Source organism: Canis lupus (genome assembly GCF_048164855.1).
Source record: "Canis lupus baileyi chromosome 4 unlocalized genomic scaffold, mCanLup2.hap1 SUPER_4_unloc_1, whole genome shotgun sequence".
NCBI classification, from domain to species: domain Eukaryota; kingdom Metazoa; phylum Chordata; class Mammalia; order Carnivora; family Canidae; genus Canis; species Canis lupus.
Window position 1 is genome coordinate 192170 of NW_027326406.1, and position 20766 is coordinate 212935.

The following is a 20766-nucleotide window of genomic DNA, read 5'->3' on the forward strand; positions in this document are numbered from 1 at the left end:
ATTTCTGACCAATGGTATATGGCAAAAGTAATGGGAATCACTTCTATGATTAGGTTGCAGAAGTTTGTGTTGCTACAGATTCAGTTGCTGGGTGACAAACAATCCCAGAATCTCATTGGCTTAATACAGGAAAAATATATTTCTTAATCATGTTAAATGTTTCACTTGGGTGATCTGTTCAGCAGTCAATCAAGGATCTAGGGGGACAGTCTCCATCTCAACACATATTTCCACAAACATTGCATCAGGGCAAAGGGAACATGATAAATTGTGCACTGGGTCTTAAAACGTCTGCACAAACAACAATGAGTGAAAGAATCCAAACTCCAAGATATATATGTTGGATTATTCCCTCTACACACAAGACAGAAAAACTCATCTTTGGTGTTAAAAGTTTAGAAAATAATTATTTTTATTATGGGGGCAGGTAGGGATGTGATAGAATAATGGTTCCCAACATGTTCAAATTTTTTATCCCTGAGACCTATAAATATGTTCTCTCATATGGCAAAAAGGATTTCGCAGATGAAATTAAGGCCATGGGCCTTAAAATAGGAAAATTATACTGGATTATGTGGGTAAGCAAAAGTAATATCCTGAGCCCTTAAAAGTGGAAGAGGAAGGGAAAAATTAGTCAGAAGACATGATAACAAAAAAGTCACAATTTGAAGCATAAAAGGGACTACATCAAACTAAAAAGCTTTTGCATAGTTATGGAAACAACAAAACTAAAGCAACCTACTGAATGAGAGACAATATTTGCAAATGACATATCTGACAAAGGGTTATATCCAAAGTATATAAAGAACTTACACAACTCAATACCAGAAAAGCAAATAATCTATTTAAAAATGGACAGAAAACATGAACAGACATTTCTCCAAAGAAGACATCCAGATGGCAAACAGACACGTGAGAAGATGCTCAACATTACCCATCATCAGAGAAATGCAAATCAAAACCATACGAGATATCACCTCACACCTGTCAGAATGGGTAAAATCAAAAACACAAGAAACAAGTCTTGGGGATGCCTGGGTGGCTCAGAGTCTGCTTTTGGCTCAGGGTGTGATCCTGGAGTTGCAGAATTGAGTCCCACATCAGGCTCCTTGCATGGAGCCTTCTCTCTCAGCCTATGTCTCTGCCTTTCTATCTTTCTGTGTCTCTCATGAATGAATAAATAAAATCTTAAAAAAAAAGAAAAAGAAAAAAAGAAACAAGTGTTGGTGAGGATGTGGAGAAACAGGAACATTCTTGCACTGTGGGTGAGAATGTAAACTGGTGCAGACACTCTGGAAGTATGGAGATTTCTTAAAAAAGTTAAAAATAGAACTACTAGGAGGTAGGCGGTCTGGCTCAGTTGCTGGAGCACAGGATTATTGATCTCAGGATTGTTGAGTTCAAGCTCCATGTTGGGTGTGGAGCTTACTTGGAAAAAAATTTCTTTTTAAATAGAACTATCCTACAATCTAGTAATTGCACTACTGTGTACTTACCCTCAAAATACAAAAACACTAATTCAAAAGGATACATGTACCCCAATGTTTATAACAGCATTATATACGATAACCAAATTATGGAAGCAGCCCATTTGTCCATCAATAGATAAATGGATAAAGATGTGATGGTTGCTAGCTTTGAAGATATAAAAAGGGAGCCAGGAGTCAAGGAATGTGAGGACCTCTAGAAACTGGGAGTGGCCACTGGTAACCAGCAAGGAATGGCCACTACAGTCCTATAACCATGAAGAACTGAATTTCACCAACAACTTGAATGAGCAGGAAACCAATTCTCTCCCCGATCCTCCAGAAAGGAATGCAGCCCTATTAACACCTTGACTTTAATTAGCCCATGGGGGAGACACATGTCAGACCTGCAAGAAAATAGATTTGTGTTTTGCGAGGTGCTAATATTGTGATGCTTTATCACAGTGGCCACAGAATTGAACCTAGCAAGGGAGAACAGGAAAAACATGGAAGGGGGCCTGAGATGGATTGCTGAGACGCTCTGAGCATCTGTTTCTTGATCCAGTTATGTAAATATGCTTACTTTGTGGAAATCTACTAGCTGGACACTTATAATCCGGGCAATTATCTGCACATAGGTTATAATACAGTAAAAAATCTATATTAAAACAAGCCAAAAAAAAAAAAAAAAACAAGCCAATGTGAGGGTTTGTTATTAAGATTAAGCTATAGGTCATGGAGGGGTCATTTTTCTTAAAGCCTTTGAGAAATACACAGAATTCCTCCCAGAATTGCTAATTTGACAGGTAATAGGTAGCCTCCTGCTCCCTTTGCTTGAAGTTTGCCCCTGTGGGCATTGATTCCCTCAAACTTATAGGGTGTGTGTTGGCTAAGAAGGTTCCTTAGTAGCAAATAAATGTTTTGGGGGAGAATTCTGGAAGATACTCTGTGTGCACTTAAGAGGTCAACTTCTACAGTGCCCACCACAGATGTAGCCAAAATCTGAAGTAAGACAGGGGATATGGTGTGCCTTTGTAGAACAGGCCAATCATACTCATACACGTGTAAAAAATCCTGAACAGATTAGCAAACTGAATCTAATGACACATGAAAAAAGATAATATACTGTATCCAAATTGTATTTGATCTAGAAATCCATGCATAGCTTAATATTTGAAATCAATCAATATAACTTATGCCACCAACAGAATAAAGAATAAGAAAGTCATCAAATGACTTTCTCCATTGATTCATGAAAAATTATTTGATAGAATTCAATATCTACTCATGATTTTTTGTATTTCACAACTTATTATGATTTATAAGTGCCATTTAAAAAACATCAGTCCAAAAATAAATAAATAAATAAATGAAAAACATCAGTCCATTAAACCATGTAGAAATAAGTATGTAAAGGTATACAAAACTAAACATATTTTAGACATGTTTAAGTAGACAGATTATCTGAAATTCCAGATTTTTCCATCACTTTGTTATGTTATGGCACCCAGGTAATCCTTAACTTCAGTAGGAGTGGGCCTCCTGAATCCAGCTTCATTGCAGAGTCTAACCTCGACATTATCTTCAGTCATTTGCCCTTCAAGCTTTCCTTTGGATTTAATATATCTGTATGAATGGCATCTTTAAGTCTAGATCTTCGTTATATTTTTGTAAGGAAAGTCTGTCCATTCACATAGTTCTTTATCATTGCTGTGGCTTTCTAGGCAAAGTAAGCTCCAAAGGCTATGACTAAAATAAGTATGATCTTTCCTCATTCCAACCACAAATTAATAAACTTCAAGTGGATGAACATCACCTGAATGAGTGTATTCTTGCATCACAAGAGCTACTCTCCATACCAGCTGGGCTGTGGGAATGAATTCTTGGGAAAGGAGATAGTGTTGCTGAACTAGTTTTCGAGCTCTGCACTGGAACACTCTGTAATCTGGGGCCCATGCCGCTGTACACCAAACCTATGCATTTGGTAATTGGTTCCACTTTTGCGTACACTTTGCTCATCAGACAGAATGGATTTCTGTTTCTTCTCAGTTGCTAAAACCACACCACATACAGCTTTAATTCCTCTACTGAAGAAGCTCATCTAGTATAGCCAATCTGGGCAAGTTTACCAGATGCGCTGAACGTAGTCAGTGAAAAATCGTAACTGTGTTAGGTCATCTTTACCTGGAGTACCCTATTAGTGATTTCCTTTTTAAAAGAAGAAACTTGGGAACCCTGGATGGCTCAGCAGTTTAGCGCCTGCCTTCAGCCCAGGGCGTGATCCTGAAGACCCCGGATCGAGTCCCAGGTCAGGCTCCCTGCGTGGAGCCTGCTTCTCCTTCTGCTTCTCCCTCTGCCTGTGTCTCTGCCTCTCTCTCTCTCTCTGTATCTCTCATGAATAAATAAATAAAATCTTTAAAAAAAGAAAGAAACTTAAGGTGATTCCCTGGGTGGCTCAGTGGTTTAACACCTGCCTTCACCCCAGGTGGTGATCCTGGAGTCCTGGGATTGAATCCTGCATCAGGCTCCCTGCATGAAGCCTGCTTCTCCCTTTGCCTATGTCTCTGCCTCTCTCTCTCTCTTTCTTTCTCTTTGTCTCTCATGAATAAATAAATAAAATCTTAAAAAAAAAAACTTAGCAAACTAGAAATAGAAAGAAAATTCCCTATTCTGACAAAAACAAACAAAATAAAACTCAAATGTGCTCATTATTATAACTCCACTTAACATCACAGGGCAGGTCCTAGTTGATTTAAGGAAGTTAATTAACAAGAATATTAAGTAATAATAAAAATTACATATATAGAGTGATACACAGAGAAACAAAGACAGAGATGAAGGAGAATCCAAATGAATCTATATATAATCTTTTGCAAGTCACTGAATTTAAAGTCATCATGCAAGAATCAAATCTATATTTTGTTTATAACAGCAACGAGCACTTAAATAAAATTATACACACAGAGAAAGGCTGTCTTTTTAAAGCAGCCTCTAAAAAGAAACTTCAGGGCACCTGGGTGCCTCAATGGTTAAGCATCTACCTTTGGCTCAGGGCATGATCCCGGGGTCCTGGGATTGAGCCCTGTATCAGACTCCTTGCAGGGACCTTGCTTCTCCCTCTGCCTGTGTCTCTGCCCCTCTCTATATCTCTCATGAATAAATAAGTAAAATCTTTTTTAAAAAAATATACAAAACCTCTACACAAAATGTATAAAACTTATGTTTTGAGAGGAATTTGAGAGGAGTTAGGGGCACCTGGGTGGGTAAGTTGGTTGTGTCTGACTCTTGATCTCAGGGTTGTGAGTTCAAGCTCTGCATTGGGCTCCACATAGAGCCTACTTAAAAACAGCAACACAACAGCTGTATATATAATTGAGAGGTATTAAGGAAAACTTAATAAATGGGGAGAAGTAATATACTATGCCCAAGATTTGAAAGAGTCAATATATGGTAAAGACCAAGTTTATGTATAGGATCCACAGCTCTCTCAAGTAAAGTCATAGTGAGTGTATTTGTGTGACTTTAAAATTTAATTCTAAAATTTATGGAAATAGGAAAGACAAAGGTAACTAAGGAAATATAGAAGGACATAGTTAGAGGACAAACAGTCTATGTATAGAGATTTGTTGTAAAGATATAATAAATATGACAAATAAATTGATGGAAAGATTAGAGATTCCAGAAACAGACCCATCCTTCCACTGAACACTTGATCTATGACTGGAGATACTGCAAAAAGTTGAGAAAGGACAATCTTTTCATTAAAGAGCTGTGGTTCAAATATGTATTATTAATAAGGAGGGGAATAAAATTTGATTCCTAGGGGATCCCTGGATGGCTCAGTGGTTTAGCACCTGCCTTTGGCCCAGGGTGTGATCCTGGAGACCCGGGATCAAGTCCCACATCAAGCCCCACATCAGGTTCCCTGCATGGAGCCTGCTTCTTCCTCTGTCTCTGCCTCTCTCTCTCTGTGTCTCTCATGAATAAATAAATAAAAATCTTAAAAAAAAGAAAACTTGATTTCTACTCAAATAATATGCAAAAATATCATTCTTGGTGAATTACAAATGTAAAAAAGAAAAGCAGTAAAGATTTGTAGAATAAAATATAGGGCAATATCTTCACGGTTTTGGGCAGGAAATAATTTCCTAATGGATACAAATGGCACTAACCACTAAGGAAAACATTTACAAATTGGAGTAAATCAAAATTAGGAATATCTGAACATCAAAAGATAGCATTACCTTCCTTGTAACCTTGTAATCTTCTCCTCCTGCTTTTTTATTTTTTTTTTTAATCAAATAAAAATGAAACTGAAAACGGAGACTGCCCTGCCCATTTGGGGATCTTTGGGCCACTAAACAAAAAGCAGAGAATAAACCACGATGATTGATGCTGATTACTAGGTGGAAATTAGGCTACTGCTACCCACTGAGAATAAAGTACTATGGCTGAAAGCCACTCCATTCACTGAATGTTTCTTAGTTCCCTAGCCCATAATACTGGTCAGTGGGAAACTGTAGCAGTACCCAGTAGCAATCCAGTAAAGATTGCTAAAAAAAAAGACCACTAAAAAAGGCTTGGAAAAGTATGGGAATGATTTGGATCATACCAACAGGTAAAATCTCTGACTTCCTGAGTGATAGCAAAGGTGATTTATGAGAATAGTGTACTAGGTGGTTTAAATTCATTGATTTTCTTCCTGCTGCTTCACTGTAAACCTGTGCATCATCTTCCTTCAGGGAATACATCTTATTCTCATGCTCTTATTGGTAGGTTTTAACTTAGCTAGAGAGGTCACTATTGACCAGGCTCAAGAGTGACTTAAGGGATCCCTGGGTGGCACAGCGGTTTGGTGCCTGCCTTTGGCCCAGGGCGCGATCCTGGAGACCCGGGATCGAATCCCACGTCGGGCTTCCGGTGCATGGAGCCTGCTTCTCTCTCTGCCTGTGTCTCTGCCCGCCCCCCGCCTCTCTCTCTCTGACTATCATGAATAAATAAATAAAATCTTTAAAAAAAAAAAAAAAAAAGAGTGACTTAACATTTAAGTGATAAATTAACTTTATAAAGTTAAGTTTATAAAATTTAAGTTATATAAAGTTAAGTTGTAAAGTTAAATTTGTGCTAATAAAAGTTTTTCTTTAGTATGAAAGGTCCAAAAATGGAAACAAATGCATGCCAAGTCACAAGGAGATGACCTCTTAGATTCCCAGTGTCCACAGGCAGAGATCACTATGGTAAAGTTGAAAGTGTGAAGTTTCAAGTGCCTTTTCTGTCTATCCTTCTCTCTTGGCTGTCGTATTTTTAAATTCACATTTCCACATCAAAAAATAATAGTAAAATGTACCACCTCTTTGATCCTAAGAAAAAGATGATACGACATTTATGCTGGGGATGAAGAAAAGGATCTCAACCAGGTAAGTCACAGAATGTTTCAGAAAAATGTGTAACTGGCCTGTAAGTGGCTATTCTTACTACCTTGTGAGCCAGTTGTTACATCAACTTCTAAAATTGGACCCAAGGGATCCCTGGGTGGCTCAGCGGTTTAGTGCCTGCCTTTAGCCCAGGGCATGATCCTGGGGTCCCAGGGTTGAGTCCCACATCTTCGGGCTTCCTGCATGGAGCCTGCTTCTCCCTTTGCCTGTGTCTCTGCCTCTCTCTCCCTGTGTGTCTCTCATGAATAAATAAAATCTAAAATAAAATAAAATAAAATAAAATAAAATAAAATAAAATAAAATAAAATAAAACTGGACCCATCCTAAAGGAAAGACTCTAGGAGGTGAGAGCTCATGTTCTTTTTCATAATTTTTCTGAAGCAATGACTTTCTTGAGAGACCTACTGAAAGGGTTAGTATTTACTAAAAGAAATCTCTCCTTCCTTGTAATCAGCCCTCCCCCTACCCTTTCTTAGCTGGTGGGCTGAGGCTGCAAGCAGCTGTGCAGAAATTCGGTAGAGACAGCTCTACTTTGACCAGCAGTTTCTATTCCCATTGGGAAGTTCTCCCCAACTTTGTTAGAAGGACTGATTCACACTGCTGAATTCTTCTCGTGATCTATTGTTCCTCTTATTAGTACTCTGGACAACTGCCCAGCAGGTGGAGAGACCACCTCTTAGTCCAGTTCTGCTGAGGATAGGGGGTGGTGGTAATGTTGATGTCTGGGCCAATTTTTGACAAGGATATTTATTCAGGTTTTAACTTAAACATACATAACTTTCTTCAGAGAGGCCTCCTCTGAACACCTTAACTAATCAGCACCGCTCACTCTCTGACATGTTACTCTATTTTATCTTTGTCATTGTCCTTATCAACACCTGCCATTAACTTATCCACTCATTGGCCCAGCGATAGCCTCAACAGCAGAGACTTTGTTTACCCTCATTGACAAGAGCAGTGCCAGGTCCCAGAAGGGGCTTATGTTTGACCAGTTGACTGCTCTGTGCTAGCAGAGGGTTTCCAAAAGCAAGCAGTTAAATGAATTTCATGTTTATAATCTGATGGTATCGTTTAATACACATCTCAGTATGATTTTCAGCCTAAAGCATACAAAAGAATGAATCCTACCCTTAAGGCATACCATGACTTTGGGAGAATTCTGGATGGAAATGCATTTCACAATTAAGTTGCTAAAATGTCTTTAACTTGTGCTCACTTCAGCAGCACATATACTAAAATTGGAACAATACAGAGGAGATTAGCATGGCCCCTGTGCAAGGATGCTATGTGAATTTGTGAAGCATTCCATATTTTTTTAATAAAACAACACAAAATTAGGGAGACAAACCACAAGAGACCCCTAAGTATAGGAAACAAACTGAGGGTTGCTGGAAGGGAGGTAGGTGGGGAGATGGGGAAACTGGGTGATGGACATTAAGGAGGGCACGTATATAATGAGCACTGGATATTATATAAGACTGATGAGTCACTGACCTCTACCTCTAAAATTAATAATACACTATATGTTAATTAATCAAATTTAAATTTAAAAATTGAAAATAAAATATCTTTAACTTCTAAGAAATTACACCATTCCCTACTGAGCAGTCATGCCATTATTATCAGCTTCAGAAAAAGCATCTGCAAGGCAGACACGACAAAGTATAAGTCTAAGAACTAGAAGATTATTTTTCCTTCCCTTCCTCTTGTTCATGTTTTGTTTCTTAAATTCCACATATGAGTGAAATCATATGGTATTTGTCTTTCTCTGACTGACTTGTTTCACCTAGCAGAACACCTTCTAACTCCATCCAGGCTGTTGCAAATAGCAAGATTTCATTCTTTTTGATGGCTAATATTCCATTATATATATATTACCACTATAATTATCAATACAACAGTCCCCCCCCCCCTTATCCACAGAGGATAAAATCCAGGACCGCTAGTGGATGCCTGAAACCATGGACAGTAACAGATCCCATAGATACTCTGTTTTTTCCTATACTATACATACTTGTGATAAAGCTTAACTGTAAATTAGGCTGAGTAAGAGATAAACAAGAATAATAAAATAGAACAATTATAACACTATGCTGTAATAAAAGTCATGTGAATGTGATCTCGTTCTCAAAATATGTTATTGTACTGTATTCACTCTTCTTCATCTTGTGTTGATGTCATAAAATGCCCATGTGTTAAGACTGAGGCAAATGATGCAGGCATTGTGACATAGTGCTAGGCTACTATTGACCTTCTGACAATATGTCTGGAGGATCATTTGCTTCCAGATCTCAGTCAAGCTCAGGTAACTCAAACTGTGGAAAGTGAAACTTTAGGTAAGGCAGAGGCGGGGTGGGGTGGGGGGCGCGGTGCAGTTACTGCACAGAATCCTTCCTGTTGAAATTAGTATGTGGTTCCTCTCTCCTGATTGGATTTGTACTGATACAGTACAAATTGCCTCAGTTTTGTGATAAAGAAAAAGAGAGGGCAAAGATGGAAAGAAGAGACAGAAAAGGAAAAAAGGAAGAAAAAAAGATTAGAGACAATGAACAGCAAAAAGAAAATAAAGTAAGGAAGCAAAAGAAAATGAAACAGGGGTGGGCAGGTGAGGAAAAGACAGCCTCCTATTTCCTGTTTGCTCAGGCAGTCCCCACTTCCCACTGCACTGATGTCCTACCTCCTTATCCCCTCATACAAAGTAACCAAGTCCTTCAGAAGCCTGGCTAGGGATTCACTGAGGGAGTTGACACCTCACTCAGACCCCAGCAGCTCTCTATTTTATCTAGCCAGAAGTGGGACCCTTGCCTGCCTCATTTGGTCCTGGCCACACAGAGCAGCACCATTCCCTTGCCTTTCTGTAGAAGTCTGGCCAGTATTCTTTTTCAGAAAGTGCTAGCTCAGAGTAAGTCACAAAGTTCCTGATACTTGTTTGGAAATCATCATTTCTGTGTATAAGGATAAATGATAAGAAAAGGAATAAAAGATTTATAATGAGAAAAGAGCTACACAGACACAACGCAGGAAGAAGAAAGGGTATTGCTGTTGTAATAATCTGTCACATAGGTAGCCTAAGACCACATCCCAGAAAATTTGCTCCTGGTAATTAAAAGCAAGACACGATACAGATTCAACACAAACACATTTGCCTCAACCCATAACATGTGTGTATGTTCAAATCATCCCTTAGTCAAAGTATATAAACTGGCAGATGTGTGTTACATACTTACTTGTGTGCATTGAGGGCACTGGGGTGGAAGGACCACAGTGAGAATCTTGTGGTGTCTAACTTTAGTGTGGTTTATAACCACCTCAAGGGCTTGTTAAACTCAGATTGTTGGACTGTATCCACAAAGTTTCAGATTTAGGAAGTCCAGGGTGTGTCCTCAAAATTGCAATTCTAAAAGGCTCCCAGGTGACACTAACCCCCACTTTGAGAAGCCCTGGCTTATCATCATAATGAGCAGAAAGCTGGGGCAGGGCTGAGACAGGTGAAATTACCTTAGGAAAATTGTTAACCTCCGTATCTTAGTTTCCTTATCTGGAAAATGGGGGTGATGATAATGGTACTTAAATCCTAGGATTGGGATGAAAGGAGTGAAAACATGCAAAGTGCTTAGACAATGCTTGGTGCATAGCAAGCACCTTATAATTGCTTTCTTAAATAAAAATACAGTCCTAGAGTCAGACAAATGGCTTAGACTTGGCTAGACTTAACCATTCCGGAAAAAAAAAAAAAAAATCTGAGCTTCAGCTTCCTTATTTAAAAAAAAGGGGGGGATAAAAATAACACCTGTCTTACAGGGGTTTCATGAAGATTAAATAAGCTAATACATTGGTTATCAAATCTTGGCAAATGAGCCTATATCCACACTTCAGGCCCCTGGAAGGTGATGCTTTCTGCCTGTGAAGGTGTCAGCTCTGTGGGGTAATGCTGCCCTCTGCTGGATAGCTATGCATTTTTAGAAATTAACTTCTCAAAAAAAAAAACGAAAAAAGAAATTAACTTCTCGTCCCCAATTCATCCAGCAAAAAAAGCTAATAATCTTCAACAAGTTTATATGCTCTGAGCACATTTCTTTGGCTCCTGTGTTCAAACATGATCGAATTAAATCACTCTCAGTAAATGGTTTTCCTCATGTGGCAAAATAAGCCACTTTGGCAACTTACTTTGGCTGCAGCCTCATTTCCAACTTTTATTTTTATGGAGAAAATTAGCTATGATGAGATATTCCTGTTTAAGCTTTCTAGTTTTCATGATTGTTGCCTTCCTGTGAGTTGAGAATATTGGGATGACTCCCTGATCTAGTCATTCTTTCAGCACTGCCAGCATAGCTAGCTCTGTGGCAAGCAGCACTTGCCAGAAACGCTGTGGTATGAAAACCAGGTCACTCTGATTTGTAATGTGTCAAAGCAGCAGGACAATACAGAAATGAGCAAATGTCCCTCTGTGTTCTGATGAAGCTTTTCTCATAAAAGATGAGATATGGGGATGCCTGGGTGGCCCAGTGGTTGAGCATCTGCCTTTGGTAGCCAGGAGTGATCCTGGAGATCTGGGATTGAGTCCCATATCCGGCTCCCTGCACAGAGCCTGTCTCTGCCTTTCTTTCTCTCTCTCTCTCTCTCATGAATAAATAAATAAAATCTTAAAAAAAAAATCCAGAACACTTAAATAAGTAAGTAAATAAATAAATAAATAAATAAATAAATAAATAAATAAAATAAAAGATGGGATTTGAATTTCTCATAATTTTCACATGTGGGCAGCCCCGGTGGCGCAGCGGTTTAGCGCCGCCTGCAGCCCAGGGCGTGATCCTGGGGACCCGGGATCGAGTCCCACATCGGGCTTCTTGCATGGAGCCTGCTTCACCCTCTGCCTGGTCTCTGCCTCTCTCTCGCTCTCTCTCTGACTGAATAAATAAATAAATCTTTAAAAAAATAATAATAATTTTCACATGTTAGAAAATTTTATACCAGCGGTGCCTTGGTGGCTCAATCAGGTAAGTGTCAGACTCTTGGTTTTCACTCCGGTCGTGATTTCAGGGTAATGAGAGCCCCACATTGGGCTGAGCATGGAGTCTGCTTAGGATTCTTTCTCCTACTCCCTCTGCCTCTCCCTGCCCCTGATAGATAGATAGGTAGATGATAGATAGATGATGATAGATAGATGATAGATACAGAGATGATAGATAGATAGATAGATAGATAGATAGATTAGATAGATGATAGATAGATGTAAAAATGTAAAAACTATGTACAAAAAAATGTGCTGGCCAGTTTGGATCTGCAATCTGTACTTTGTCATCCACCAGGGTCTATCCACATCCTGATAGGATCAGACTGGTTTTAGCCTATTCAGTCTATTATTGCCAGGTAAACTGGGGAGACCCCAGGCCCTGGGGCCTCAACCCAGCCAGACCCAAAGGTTCTTGGTCTTGTCATGAGAATAAATTCAAAGATGGACATGCAGCACAACTTACAAGAGACATAATCAAGAAAGTTTATTAAAGCAAAAGGTACATTCGAGATATGAGAATAGGTGAAAAGAGAGAGAGGAAGAAAAAGAGAGAGCTGTGCACCCTAGGGGTTGCATTTCTATCCATCTTCTATTGACAGTTGTTAACTAAGGGGTGGAATATTGGGACATCTGGGTGGTTCAGGGGTTGAGCAGCTGCCTTCAGCTCAGGGTATGATCTGGGAGTCTGGGGATCAAGTCCTGCATTGGGCTCCCTGAGGGGAACCTGCTTCTCCCTCTGCCTATGTCTCTGCCTCTGTGTCTCTCATGAAAAAATAAATAAAATATTTGAGAAAAAAAAATAAGGTGTGGAATATTCATCACTTGGGGCAGAGAAGCATGCTTTTTCTTTCTAATTTGGTCAGGTTTCCTGTCATGGTACCTGCCATCTTGGGCTTGTCTGGTTTGATCCAGCTTCTTGTGGAGTGCTGCCTGGACAGGCCTCTGACCTTCCCAATAGCTGGTTATGACTTTCTTGTTACTGACCTCCAGGTTTCCTCTTAGAACCTAACTAATTGCCTACTCTAACATTATAACAAAATACCATAGAGTGGCTGGCTTGTAAATAATTAAAATGTGTTTCTCATAGCTGTGGAGGCCCTGAAGTCCGAAATCAAGCCACCAGCAAATTTGATATCTGGGGAGAATGAAATTCCTGGTTCATAGGTTCATAGGCTCTTTTCACTGTGTCCTCATATGGCAGAAGAGGGGAGGGATTTCTCTGGGATCTCTTTCATAAGGGCACTAATCTCATTTATGAGGGTTCCACCCTTATGACCTAAGTATCTCCTGAAGGCCCCACTTCCAAATACCATCAGATTGAGAGTTAAGTTCCAACATATGAATTTTGGAGAGACACAAACCTTCAGTCTATAGCAACATCTTAAAGTTATAACACTAAATTTATACAGCTTAAGTTCAATAACATACAATCTTTTCTTATACAAGTCAATTTCCATCTCCTTTCAGTTATTAATGTCACAAAATTACATCTTTATGTATTATCTGTCCAAAAACATAGACTATTAATTGTTTTCAAGCATCAGTCTCATATCATATAGAAAAAGTGTGGAGTTACCAAATCAAAGTAACAAAAATACTAGCTTCTATAACTATCCACATATTTAGCTTTATCAGAGATCTTTCCTTTTCCATATAGTTTCAAGTTACTGCTCTCTAGCTACTAATTACTAGTGTCTAGTGTCCTTTCATTTCATTCTGGAGGATTTCATTTAGCATTTCTTGTAGTACAGGCTTTTGTTTATCTGGGAATGTCTTCATTTTCCCCTCATTTTTGAAGAAAAGTTTGCAGGATATAGAATTCTTGGTTGACACTTATTTTCCTTCTGGCCTCTAAGGTTTTGATGAGAAATCTGCTGATAATATTATTGGGGAAAATATAATTAAAATTATCTTCCTTTTAGCTTTATAGATGTATTAATAACGTACCTTATTATGTCTTATGCAATAGAACATTTCGTATATTATCATGATGTTGGTTGAGTTGTAGCATCATTCTGAGATCAATCATTCAGAATTTAAAGAAAAATGAATTGAATATTTTAAGATTAATTGTTAGGAGCTCTTTAAAACCCAAACCATATTACATATTTTCAAATTAGAAATGAAAAGGCCACTGAAACATCCTATAGATTTTTATTTATAATAAGGGAAATAAGAATTGCTATGACCTACATAGACAGAAAGCTCTTTCAGGTTCTTATTCTTGAGACCAAAAAGTGAGGAAAGCACTAATAATTATCTCCAGCTGTGATTGGTCCATTTCTTCTAATGACCTCATAAAGAGCCTGTAAAGGAAAAACAAACTGTACTACTGTGTGTCTCCTCTACTCTCAATACTCTACTACAGCATTAGTTCGCTCCTGACATGGATGTGGAGAAGTTTCCACACATCAAGCAATTCTGTGACACTAGCTGGGTGTCTTATAATTTAATTCAATTCTAACAATATCTACCTGGAGATAGCAGCAGATTCCACACATTAAGGACTTAGTCCTACAAATTGTGCCCTCCCCTTCAGATGCTCATTGCAAGACCAAGGTGGTTGTTACCTGTGTTTCTGACTGACCACCTATAGATTGGGGGTCACCACGAACCCCTCCTTGGGTTCATTTAATTTGCTAGAGCAGGTCACAGAACTTTAGAGTTTACTCACTAGATCATAAAAGGGTTTATTAGAAAAGGGTATTGTTGTCAGATAAAGTGAGGAGACTCTGGGGCCTGGAGCCTTAACACAGCCAGACACCATGGAGTTGCTGAAGGTTCTTGGTCCTGTCACAAGAATGAATTCAAGGACAGAAAAGCAGTACAGTGGATAAGTGACACAAATGGGATAGTTTATTAAAGCAGAAAGTATACCCCCAAGAGACGAGAGCAGGCAAGCTTGAGAGAGATGTGTCCCAGCAATTTGGGATTCTATCTTTTATCAGCAGTTGTTACCTATAAGCAGAATAGTCATTACTTGGGGCAGGGAAGCAGAGTTTCATGTTTTTTCTTCCTAATTTGGTCATAAGTTTCCTGTTATGGCATCTGCCATCCTGGGTCTATCTGGTTTGATCCAGCTTCTTATGGAGTGCTGTCAGGACATGCCTCTGACCTTCCTGACATCTGGTCATGACTTCCTCATTGCTGACCTCCAGGTATCCTATTAGAACCTAATCAACTGCCTAGTCTAATAGAACTCCAGAATAGCCATCTGGAGAAGATGCATAGGGCAAGGTGTGGGGAAAGAGGCCCAGAGTTTCCATGCCCTCTCTGAGTACCACTCTCTCCAAATCTCCATCAGTTCACCAACCCTGAAACTTTCCAAATCCTATCCTTTTGGGTTTCTATGAAAGCTTCATTATAGATGCACGATTGATTAAATCATTGTCTATTGTGGTTTGAACTCAATTTCCAGCCCCTCTCCCCTTCCTTTCCTTCCAACTCTTGGTTTGGGTTCAGCTCATGACCTCAGGGTCATGAGATCACGCCCCACATTGGCTCACACTCAGTTGGGAGATGTTGGATATTCTCTCCCTCTCACCCTCCCTCTGCCTTCCCATGCACTCGCTCTCTAAAATAAATAAATCTTTAAAAATTAAATAAAGAAAATAAAATGGGGGCAACCCGGTGTCTCAGTGGTTTAGCACCTTCAGCCCAGGGTGTGATCCTGGAGACCTGGGATTGAATCCCACGTCAGGCTCCCTACTTGGGAGCCTACTTTTCCCTCTGCTTGTGTCTCTGCTTCTCTCTCTCTTTCTCTCTCCTCTGTGTGTGTTTGTGTGTGTATGTGTGTGTGTCTCATGAATAAATAAATAAAATCTTAAAAAGAAAAGAAAAGAAAAAAAGAAAGAAAAAAAGAAAAAAGAAAAGAAGAAAAGAAAAGAAGAAAAGAAAAAAGAAAAGAAAAGAAAAGAAAAGAAAAGAAAAGAAAAGAAAAGAAAGAAAGAAAAGAAAAGAAAATGGAGTCAGGAAGCCAGCAAGGGAAGCTCTCATGTCCTACCACTCCTGCTCAATTGCAATGAGACAATGTACACTCCAAATGGTTACTAATTTAGCTATTATTTTACATCCTGAGCCAGAGGAAGAAAAGTTTCCTCTCTCCCCATCCCCAGCACCCCCTTACTAGCCAAAAGCCTAACTAACCAATGAGGGAATGTCTCAACTCCACCAATGAAAAGCTACTATACTTCAAACTCCCGGTTTGCTCCATTGGACTTTTTATTTATAACAGCCCTCCCAAGTATGTAGTGAGATAAGCACTGGGTGTTATACTATATGTTGGCAAATTTAATTTAAATAAATAAGTAAATAATTTTAAAAGCAGCCTTCCCAACAGCCCCTTCTTTTCCTATAAAAGAGTATATCTCCTTTCTTCCGGGAACTTGTCTCTATGACTTTGCTATAACTTGCTTGTTTCAGATTGCAATTCTCTGGTATTTCAAATAAACCCATTTTTACTAGTAAAATAATTGGCAGTTTTATTTTTAAGGTAAACATTTGATTGTTAGAAAAATGAATTTAGATCTCCAAGTTCCCACTAGCTGACAGGTTAAAAGCTTTGTTTAAAAAAAAAAAATCAACTGGATAGATTTTAAAGATTTTATTGGCTTTATTCTGTGGTTCATGAATCAGGCACTATCCTAGCTAGCAGACAGGAAAGAACTCTGAAGAGCTGTATGAAATGAAAGAATTTTATAGGAAGAAGAGAGCAGGAACAAGGAAGTTATGCTAGGCAAAAATCAAATTGTTTAAGTTTGGGACACCTGGGTAGCTCAGCGGTTGAGTGTCTGCCTTTGGCTCAGGGCGTGATCCCGGGATCGGGGATTGAGTCCCACATAGGGCTCCTAGTGTGGAGCCTGCTTCTCCCTCTGCCTGTGTCTCTGTCTCTCATGAATAAATAAATAAAATCTTTTTTTAAAAATTGCTTAAATTTACTTTCTTTATAAGCATAAAAGAGATTACCTAATTAGAGCTGATGGGTGATTCCTGATTAAATGGTTTAAGATTTCATTTCTGGGAGAGCCAAAACTGCAATTAAGTTAATTCTTAGTTTGGTGATATAGGGCTTCATTTTGAGCTGGTTATCTTGTTTTTAATAGCTTAATTTTTCAAAAAAGAAAAAATAAACCAAACTCCTTTTTCAGGAAAAAGGCAGAGACTGGGTCAGTCTTCATCTGAGATGCTCAGTTTAGGGAGACAAATACTTAGGACCTCCAAATGTCTGGTCTTTTCCATATGAAGTCTTTTTCTCCCTCATATAAAGTCTTATATGCCTCCACTTGACGGAATCTGTAATTTTATGTAGAAAAGAAACTCTAATATATATTAAAATATGAAACTTGTTGAGAATATTGTGTTTTGTTTTGTTTTAATACATTGATGAAAGACACATAGAGGCAGAGATACAGGCAGAAGAAACCTGATGTGGGACTCAATTCCCAGACTCCAGGATCACACCCTGAGCCAAAGGCAGGCGCTCAACTGCTGAGCCACCCAGGAGTCCCAGAATATCGACTTAAAGAACAAAAATTCAAATGAGGAAATTTAAAGGTTTAATGGGTTTCATTCAATGATTCTTGAATTGGACAGCATCTCATCTAACAAAGAGAAGGAAACTCCAAGGAGCTGTACATAATAGAAGGATTTTATAGGTAGAATTGAGGCAGAACAAGGAGGTTATTAGTAAAAGAAAAGAAACAATTATTTGAGGAAAGGTCACCTCCAGGTAGCAGTAGCTGGAAGAGCAGGGGGTCTTATCTTGCAGATTACCTCTCTGGTACTGATCAGGAAATTCCAGGCTAATTGGTTTAAAATTCCACTTCTGAGAGAGGCTGAAACTGAAGTTGGGTTTAAGGTGATACTCTTATGGTGGTTAAGTCTTGTAGAGTTTAACGTAAGTTATTCCATCTTGGCCTGTTGTTAATTTTTAACAATTCTAAAAAAGTGCCTTGTTCATCCATTCTTTATCTGTTCGCTCTTCAAAATGCCTGTAAAGTGTCTTGTCATTTGGAGTTGTTTTAAAATATAGTATATTAATAGAAAATCTCAGTTATACTAAGACCAATAAGTTATTCAACTGCCATTGAAAATATAGTTTGTTTCTTACAGTACCCAAGTGGAGGGGCATGCCATGAGGGGAGCACCAGAAAAGAAAGCACCAGAAAGGGGAAAAGAGAGAGGGAGTACAGATAAGAATCTTTACTGTGGTCTCTGAACTAAGCGTTAAAAACAAGATAACAGGTCCAAAATGAAATGACAAAATGGTGCTAGGCCCCATGTCACCATTGACTTAATTACAGTTTTGGCTTTTTCAGAAATCGAATCTTAAACCAGTCAATCAGGAATCACTAGGTCAGCACTAGTGAGGTTACATGCCTGATAGATCTCCTGCTATCCCTAAAGGAAAGTGACCTGGCTACAACCAATCCACTTTTGCCAGTATAACTTCCTTGTTCCTGTTTCCTTCTACCTATAAAAGCCTTTCATTTTATACAGCCCCTGGAACATCTTTCTATCTGCAGGATGGGATGCTAACTGGCTTCATGAATTACTGGCTAAAGCCAATAAAACTGTGGTGCTAAGGGTGGCTCAGTCAGTTAAGTGGCTGCCTTTGGCTCAGGCCCTAATCCTATGGTATGGAGATCAAGTCCTGTATCAGGCTCTTTGTCCACCCTGCTTCTCCCTTTCCCTCTTCCTCTGCCTGCCCTTCTCACTGCTTGTGCTCTCTTGCTCTCTGTCAAATAAATTAATAAACAAATCTAATAAAATCATTAAAATTTATTCAGTTAAAATTTTTTTTTAACACAAGGAGCATGCAAGGCAGAGTGGTAGGCCGATATTTAGGATCAGCTAACTTAAATAATTTCAGGTCTGGGGCATAGGGTTTTCCCCGAGACCTTCTTTCATTTCCACAGGACTTATCCCTTCTAACATGTTGTGTTACATACATTGTCTGTCTCCCTCCCCATAATGCCAGGCTCACAGGTGCAGCATGGGTTGTGTCATTGCCCTGTCTACAGCAGAACCAGTGCAGGGCTCAACAAATGCTTACTGTGACTTGAAATGGTCTTGTTTACGGTTTCCTCATTGGGTGAATGTCTATGCCCTCATTAGGGATTTTCTTATGCATAGTTGAAACTCTAGTACCTAGCATGACCTGAAACAACAACAGTGCTGGATGAACTTGGAAGACCTTGGGCCCTGAAGCCTCAACTCAGCCCATCCCAAAGATGTCACTGAAGGCTCTTGGTCTTGTCACAAGAAAGAATTCCAGGAGAGACACAACACAGCGAGTAAGTGGTAAAAGCAGAACAATTTATTAAAGTGAAAGTACACTCTCAAGATGTAACAGCAAGTGAGCTGGAGAGAGAGCTGCAAGCCACAGGGTTTCTATTTTTAATTGACAGTGATTAACGAGGGTGTAATATTATTTGGGGACTAAATTTCTTAGAAGCAGAGTTTATGCTTTCTTCATTATTCGGTAAAGGGTTTTCTGTGTTACAGCATCTGCCATCTTGGGCCTACCTGGTTTGATCCAGCTTCTGGTGGCTTGGTTTTGGAATATTGCAAGAGGGCCTGTGGCCTTACGGATAGCTACCAAAAACTCCCTCTTTCCTGGCCTCCAGGCATCCTGTTAGAACTTAATTTCATCCACTAACAATAGATTGCATTTCCTGTGCTTAGTAAAAGGAACCAACAAAAATAAACCTCCTTGGAGCCCTTAAGGGACTTATACTTCATTTCAAGGATACATTTGCTTTAAAGCAATTATTACAGAAACAAACTGGTATTCCTTGCCATGACATTTTCAATAATTAGTGGTTTAAAAATATTTAAAGTTAAATCATAGTTCTCTGTGAGGCCTGGGTACAACTAAGTGGATCTTGCTTAGAGTTTCACCTGCTGGTGCAATGAAATGGCAGATGAAACAGCAGCCATCTAAAGGTTCCAGTGGATCGTGGACAGTTGGATAACACAATAGCTAATGCTTCTCCTGGATGACAGGGAGCTCAGGGAGGACATTTTAACTGAGAATGCCTAAGTGGCCCATTTATATACGTTGGCCTCACGCCATATACCCCAGATTACCACCAACAGAAACTCAGGAAGAAGACCAATGCGAATATTCCAATTCTCTTAGAAAAGAACAGATCTAGATCAAGGATCACAGAGCCAATTACTAAAGATAAAAGCAGTAGCAAATGGAACCACATTTAGAGACACTAACCTGCCTCTCCGTGTACCCGTGCGGGTCCGGGTCAGGGCCTGCGTGTCATTCTGGGGTGCCATGGGGTCTGTGTGTTGGATCCTCGAAGGTCTGTTTCTTTACCCGCATTTGTTGCCCGCCCTAGACTCGACCCTATCTTCCAATGTGTCTAAACATCCGCCCAGCAAGCATGTGTCTCAAGAACTGTGAGGCGACCCGCGTGTGCCTCTACCCTCGCCCTGTCTCTACAGAAGATCCTGGTGTCGGGGGGAGACGCTTGGGGAAGAGAACCGGACAAAGGGCAACGGGCTTGCGCTGACGGGGAGGCTCCCCAGCCACCCGCAACACCCCCCCCACCTTCGGCCCGGGCCCGCCTGCACCTTCTCTCCGAAGGACATGCCCTCCGTCCCCCGCGGACCACCGTCCCTTCGGCCCTCAGCCCCGGGGTCCACGCTCCGCGTGCCCAGGACACCAACCAGATGGCCCGACCGCCGGGGGCCTCAGGCCCCCCGTTGGCGCCGGGCTCCGCGCTCCGTGACCCCGCGACAGCCAAGACCACGGCGACGCGGGGGCGGCCGGCACCCAGGCCCAAAGAGCCGCTCGGGACACAGCAAGACACACCACAGACACTCGCTCCGCGCC

General features: G+C 40.0%; 1 non-coding gene and 1 pseudogene across 1 annotated transcript; one reads left to right on the top strand and one right to left on the bottom strand.

The window, feature by feature from the left end:
- Positions 1-2959: 2959 nt before the first annotated feature.
- On the bottom strand, positions 2960-20207 carry LOC140629224 (proteasome subunit alpha type-2 pseudogene; annotated as a pseudogene).
- Positions 8110-8216, top strand: LOC140629356 (U6 spliceosomal RNA). Its single transcript, XR_012027191.1, has one exon. It is a non-coding gene; the product is annotated as a U6 spliceosomal RNA (small nuclear RNA).
- Positions 20208-20766: the final 559 nt, after the last annotated feature.